Source organism: Chaetodon trifascialis, chromosome 2, assembly GCF_039877785.1.
Source record: "Chaetodon trifascialis isolate fChaTrf1 chromosome 2, fChaTrf1.hap1, whole genome shotgun sequence".
Taxonomy (NCBI): Eukaryota; Metazoa; Chordata; class Actinopteri; order Chaetodontiformes; family Chaetodontidae; genus Chaetodon; species Chaetodon trifascialis.
In genome coordinates this window covers 5,433,516-5,441,022 of record NC_092057.1, presented here as the reverse complement: position 1 = coordinate 5,441,022, position 7,507 = coordinate 5,433,516, and positions in this window count along the sequence as shown.

Below are 7,507 nucleotides of genomic sequence, written 5' to 3'. Positions count from 1 at the left end.
TTCACATCTCTTATTCTCACTTTTTGATCCACAAAAAATGGCAAAGATTCTTTTATATTCAAATGAGAACATTAACATTAGACATCCGGCATCACAAAGTCCCTCTCTGTTAGCATCTCATTTGAATATCTCATATCTTCAAGACACAGCTCAGTTAGAGTCATATGGGCTTTTGTCCCCAGCACGGGAGACCACAGGCAAGTCAGAGAGGTGTCACACATCCAGCCTAGTAATTTGTCATGAAAGAACCCTTTCCTGGGATGAAGGTAACGAGCTGTCAAGGTTATAATGACTAGCATAAACATAGCTAATTAATTAGAAACCAGGTGAGGCAGGGTAAGGCTGAGAGAATCCATAATTAGCTAATATGTTCCATATACTCCTCAGAATATATTGTGAGGAAGGCAAAACAATTATGTTGGTGTGAATATCAACAAGGACAGACTGATAAGGAGTCTCTCAGTGGCACCTGTAACAACCTCAAAGAGTGCATGCATTATAAATACAAAAGGCAAGCCATTCTCTATTAGAGATGAAGACCAAAAGGCACTCAGACAATAACATGTCAGCATCCCTTAAAGTGTGCACCAACTCCCTCAGACGTCTCAGAAATGCCAAACAAAATGAAAATGGCATGCTCCGGCTCAAAAACTTGGCAGTGAGTGAAAACTTTTCGACAACGCTCGTCTCAGAGGACCAAGTTGTCTCTTTTTCGACTTTGATAGTAAACTGCAGCTAATCTATCTATACTGTTGGCTGGGAGGAGAGCGGGCTTTCATTGTGTCAGGTTTGTAATACCATTTTGATATTCTAATTAGCGAATGAAAATAGAGATCAAGCTTCGCTGTGGTTGTGAATTCAGCTGAGGCCAAACAAAAGCTGGGTGGGAGCTGATGTTTGGGTTAAACCTGAAATCTAAACTATGGCAGGGAGGTAAAGATTAGCTTCAAAGGGTGGCATTTAGGGTTTGCAGTCCTGTCAGAGGAATTACCACTAAGTCTCATTAATATAGGGGATGCTGAAGACACACAGCATACCAATTCCTCTGCCCCGGGCTATAGTCCTAAAATTTGCTTTATTTGCTTAATTATGAGCAAAGTTGGAAATCCTGTCGTATAGCAATGAGTACGTACCCGATTTCTTGACACTGCAGACTTTGGAACAGCTCCGTTTGTAAATGCAGGTTGCATATCATGATCTAGCTGACCAAACACTTCAATTCTTGACTTCTGATTCTTGATTGATTTTTACTGGATGATCCAGTAATTCAAAATTTACAATCTGAATTTAAAACATATTGCAATGTGGTGCATCTGGATTGGGGGATTGTGTGCTGAGTTTGCTATAAAGCTCTATGAGACACACCAACAAGAAAACATCTGACTTTGAGGCAGCAGACAGTTGTTTGATTTCCCGTTTCCATCCAAAAGTTGATGTTTTTTTAAGCATGGCTACAGTCGCTCCATTTAGCGAAGCAATAATTTTAGCCCAAACCGCAGCATTTCTCTAAACTTAACCAAACCCTAACCCTAACGTTGTCACATCTTAAAACAGATTTATTTTTCAAAGGTCAGCGTGTCATTCTTCATTATTTCATCATGGCTGACGAGGAGACCCATAAAAGCTAGTTTGGAGCAAAAAGTGCTTTTGTTTTTGTTTTGTTTTTTTGCACAGTGTACCTGTATTGTTGAAAATCACCTGTATTAAAACCATATGCCAAAAAAAATATCTGTGATTATGTCTGGAGCACAGAAGATACTTTAATGTCAAGTTTGTGTTTCTGCTGAATGGAAACCATTAAATATCTAATAACTCGGGCGGTTCATGTTGGTATATAAAACATGAGCAGTTAAGGTGCTTTACACATGTCCTGTGTTGTTTCTTAGCTGACTCTGCTGCTTAAAATTCAGAATCACACAAGTGCAAGTGAGCAGCAAAAGGAGAAAGGCCTTGCAGTCAGGAATGTTGAAGAGAAAGCACATTTAGAGGGAGATATAGCTACTCAGCATAATATTTGGAGCCAGGGGAATGCCACAATGCAAAATGTTATAGATTACTCCATGTACATATATATTTATATGGTATCCTTGGAAGAAACACTATTATTTTCTCAAAATAAAACAAACTCTTCTCTATAGACTTACTGACTAAATACTGAATCCCACTAAATGCACATTAAGAATAATATCACACCTGAAAAAGGGTGTTATCTACTTCATAATTCCCATTTTTTCATGTTTGCTTGAGTGCAAACAAGTAACTTTGGATTCAGGGAGCTGATGTCGGTCACTCGTATCCAATGTTGTTGATATGTCTGAGGACAAATGGCAGCATATCCACCACTAGTCTTTGTATCGCAGCAATGCAAAGCTCCTGGTTCAGTCCAGAGAATGGTATGGTCCACTCTGACAGTGGAGGCTCATGTACCTGCCAGCAGACAAATGGACTGTCTGTTTCTCTCCATGTACAGGTCCTGAGGGCTTATAGCTGTGTTGCACTGGACACATAAACCAGTTGCAAGATATTCAGGTTTCAATAATGTACTGGCCTTTTCTCTGAGAGTACATTTATTGGGCCAAAGATGCTGGTTATTAATCTACCAAAAGAAAACATTTTCTAATTCTACACATTCAAAAGACACACATTAAACTCATAAAACTTTATATTTATGACAAAACATTCAGAGTTTTGTTGAATTTGTCAGTAAAAAAAGGACAAGATGATCTGTGTATTTCTGAGTGCAAAATGATTCATGGTACTGTCAGTGTCTCCGAAAGGTTTTTATACCATTGTTGCTCAGATTTTGTATTTTTGATCAATGTCTCCACTTTCTACAAGTCTGACACGGTAATAATAAAGAGAAGGTGCTCCTCCACAACTTTGCGTGCCCAACCTCAGTGTAATCTGTCTCTTTAAAATCGCTGTAGATATTCGATATCAAGCCGAAAATGCATTTATTCTGAAAATAAAAACAGCCACAGCACTCAACAAGCTATCACTCGGAGTATTTTATCACAGAGGCTCAGCAGATTTAGTTTAAGTTTCAGCAGCCCTGACTTTAATTTCCCTTAGCATTGCAGATGCCATGGATGAAACCATTTCCATTTCTCTGCCCTGAGGTTCCTAATGGAGCTGCTGTGGTTCCTGCTGCTAAGGGGTAGCTGCCACCACCCCCCTCATTTACCTGCTTGGTGGTGCGGCCCGGGCCTCGGTCAGGAAGTGCTGAAGCTGATCCAGCTTATCGGGCTGGCTCCTCCAGGGGCTTCTGCCACCATATGGCTGACCCAGGCCCTGCAGCCTCCCCAGGGGTGACTCGTGCCTGGATCAGAGTAACAAATCTGAGTATACAGCTCTCCACGTTACCCCCTCCACCCCCAGCATGACTGCGCAGATGTTGTTTCAGCAAATTCCTAAAAATGTGAACTGTAGTGGGGAGATGAAAAAGAAGTGGGGGTACTAGCACCATGCAAAATGGTTAATTTGGATTTTTAAACCTTTCAACATACCTTATTTCTCAGCTAATATCAGATATAAGTTAGATATCAGTTAGTTTTCCAGTACTTGGATACAAAAAAACACAGTTTGGCAGGCGGACAGAATGCTCTACCAGCAGCAGTATTCACCACAATACTTACAGCACCATGTGGGAGACGCACTTTCCAGCTGTTTCACTTTTTCAAGCAGTGCCCTGACATTTTAAATATGCTTTCACCAGTGGTTTCAATGGTCCTGCATCAATATTTGCATGCCTTTTGTCCCCAAAGGCAACAAAAGAGGATAGAGAGGAGATAGAGAGGAAAAAGTCAACAGTTTTTACACCAGCCAAAGCTGTATCTAAATGTGTCTTACATCTCTGCACCCTGCCAGGCCCCCCATCCCTCTCATCCCTCGTTCCTCTCGCCTCCTGGAGGGCAGAATGATTGAGGGGCGCTACCCCTTCCTTTTATCCTGCAAGCGAAGGTCTGCCTCTCTCCATAGTCAAAAACATCAACTGCAGAGGTGCAGTGAAGACGAGGAAAGCGAAGGGGAGGGACGTGAAGTGTCACATATTCCCCTAAAGCACAACGAGCCATGCACAGGTTAGATGCAAGGATATGGAAAGTCATTATTTGCAGGCCTAAAGGGATGTAGTTGTTACACGGGCCAGATGGTATATCAACAACAGGCAAAAAGGACAACCTATTACAATCCACTGTAGGATAGTGGTTTGCTATCAAAGACCTACAAAGCCTTGTTGTGGCTACCTTGTTATCTAATTTGTGCATGTTTATTTATGTGCCATGTGCACTGGTTGCCCATGGGAGTATGAAGATGTCATTTACATGTTTGAGTACACCAGGGCTGCTTATATGGTGTAGTGTATGTGTCTGAACATGTGAACAAACAGCGCTGCATAAAGAATGATCTGGTAACTTTACTTGGGAGAATTTGTTCTTTGGATGTTTATTATCTGTAAAATATATGTATGTGTGTATAAAAATCTAAATACAAATCACATTTCTTAGAATTGATACAGCCACTGATTTTGCGTATTCAACCCCCATGAGGTCCTTTTTAGATGCCCTTTTTTACTTGATTGATTAGATCAATCTAAACAAAAAATACTGCAACCACATGGATGTATAAAAAAATAGTTTAAAAAGCAAGCAAATGCATAGTTACTGTATATTGCATGCAATATACACATCTTGATGATAACAATACACTTGCAAACTGACATCCCAACAAGGCAGAGCCACTCCACAGTCAGTATATCAGACGCTAAGACATCATGAATACAATTACAGCCCAAATGTACCGGAGCAGAGACAAAAACAGACTCAAGACAGTTAAAATCTATCAAAGAACAGAGGAGACAGAACATAGAGGAACATCAGCTTTCAGTTATTGCTGGGTTATTGCCGGCTTTGGAGGCAAAAAGCAATTATCAGCGAGAATATCAGTAAAAGCATGGAGCTGTTGACATAAAAATGTCCACTTCAGCATTGCTTTGCAGCTCATTCCAGTTGCTGGGAACAGTAAATTGTAATGAGGAGAGCCTGATGGAGGCGTTAGCTCTGGGGACTGTTAACTGACAGATGAGATTTGTGGCACGCTTAGGTTTGTAATCTAATTTCTGCTGTCATCAAATGACACGATCAGGAGTTTTATCGTCAATGTATAGGTAAATCACTTTGCGTACTTATAACAGGCACTTGAACATTTACACTGAGAAGAGTTTCATTTATGAGTGTCTGTCTGCAAAGTTCAAGCTAATTATCAGTGGAGCAAACCTGGACATCACCACCATCTTTCATTAAATGTTTTTGCTTAAGAAAAACCCCTTTGTCTTAACTTAACGAGCTCAAAAAAGGCAATTCTTGAGCACACATTTTGTTTCAAAATGTGTTAAATATTTATTATGTCAATAATTCAACTTTACCAATTTATCTATCAAGATATGTGGTCAGTTCAGTAGTATTCATCATCTATTTGTATATTTAATAACTCAATCTGAAGAGATATATGCAGAAATCTTAACAAGCTCTTTAGAGTCTTACTCGTTTTAACAAATACAACAGAAAGTCAAGAAACACGTACAAGAAGTTAAATTACTTTTTAATCACCAGTATTTTTGTCACTGTGGCCTCTGGTTCTGTGATAGTGAGAGAGATGGTGATGATTGTTATGTTTGCAGTTACAACAGTGCCATGCTGCAGGCAGGACAGGCACAGTGCAGTATTTATATGGCTTGCAGCGACACCTATTGGCTAAATGTGAAAACTACACTGCATGCAGCAGAAGAACAGAGAATGAAAACGTCCCCAACAATCAAGACTGTATTGCTTTTAATTTGTGTAGTTCATCAGTGTTGAATAACAAACAGGAATTGTCATACATAATGGATAACAATTAAAGTGCCGCGCATACTCCTTTCCTTAAAAACAGAAAAAAACGCGGGTCGAGTTTCTCCGACTTCTAATACTGAGCAGTGCAGTCAGCCTGTTAGGAATAAAAAAAACAGTGCTTCCTTAGGACATACTAATGAATCATGTATAAAAGATAATCATTATTGGTTTATAAACGCTAGCGTCTCACAAGCCACAAGCACACAGCTCAGTCCCAGGATATGCAACAACTAGTAATATTGTAATTAAAAGTAGAAACATGAAATGCTCACATTCAGACAACAGAATATCAGGACAGCATCTCTCAGCTACATGAAAAGCATGAGTGTCGGAAACCTCAGCAGCCCCTCTGCTCACAACGTCCAAGAACACAAGGATGAATTTTAGCTTTTCATAAGGAAACTGAATGACATTTTTATTTCATTCCTCACAGATAAACTTTCCATTTTTATGGATATTATTATGAAACATTAAACATTTCATCAACATCTTTGTTTTTAAATTAGTGAGCTGATGTTTCATTCCTATCCCAACTGTGCTGGGAGCAACCCACTGTTAATATATTTTGTTTATGTTGCCTTGTCTTTATCTTAATGGAGCAACAAAAATAATTACATGGCAGAGAAATGACAAGCAAAACAAAAGAGCAGAAAAAAACTAAAAGATATCCCTTTAATGTTGCACTCATTTAGCTTCTGCTCATTTCCACGCCGCTCAACAGGTGTCGTTTGCTACGGTAAGTCCTTCTTAACGGCAAAAAGACTTTCCTCTTGATTCAGCTTCACCTTTCATGGACCAGCTACCTTTGAAAGAGTGAGTGTATACAATAAATAGAATAATTCATGATTTTGTCATTAAAAATGAAAAGTTTCTTTTCCTCATACTTGGGATGTGTTTTGAAATTATACATAATGGACCATGGATGTTCAGAAGTTTTCCAAACCTCCTCTAGCTACATTGGGAGACGTACAAGAGTCCCCCCTTGCGTTTCACAGGAGAGGGGAACCAGGGCTTTAATTATGTGCAGAGCTCGGATCATTAGCATGGATGGGGGTGCAGTATGGAGCGTCCTCGTCTCCAGTCAAGGAACCGTGCTCCAAGTCGACCACCCCCTCCTTTCTCCTCTCATGTAACAAACGAGCGCGGGCCTCGTTACCGAGACACAGGTTAACAAGCACAGCCACAGTGAGTTCATGCTGATGAGCCGTAAATACATGCAGGGGAGAATCGCTGCTAAAGCAGGTAACAGGCAGCTAATAATGGTGGTAGCTAAATGAATCTGAAATGCTGTTTATGAGATTTATTTTGATTCAGATAAATAAAGTTCAAGGTTTATGTGATGTTACTGAAATTACGGCTGAAATGCAATTTAAATTTTGCATTTCTGAGGAAAAATTTCCCAAAAAACACATCTTGTCCTGAAGAAACGCAGCTCTGTACGGCTGCACTGCTGGAAACAATCCGAGTATTACCATGACACAGATACACGTAACGCTCACGCACATTTATCCCAACCCAGTTCTAAACTTTCTCAATTATTCATTAATATGAAATTGTGTTTGTCTCAAGTGGAACAGTGTGATTTCCTCCTGCGACACACAGGCATTGTTTGGCCCCTC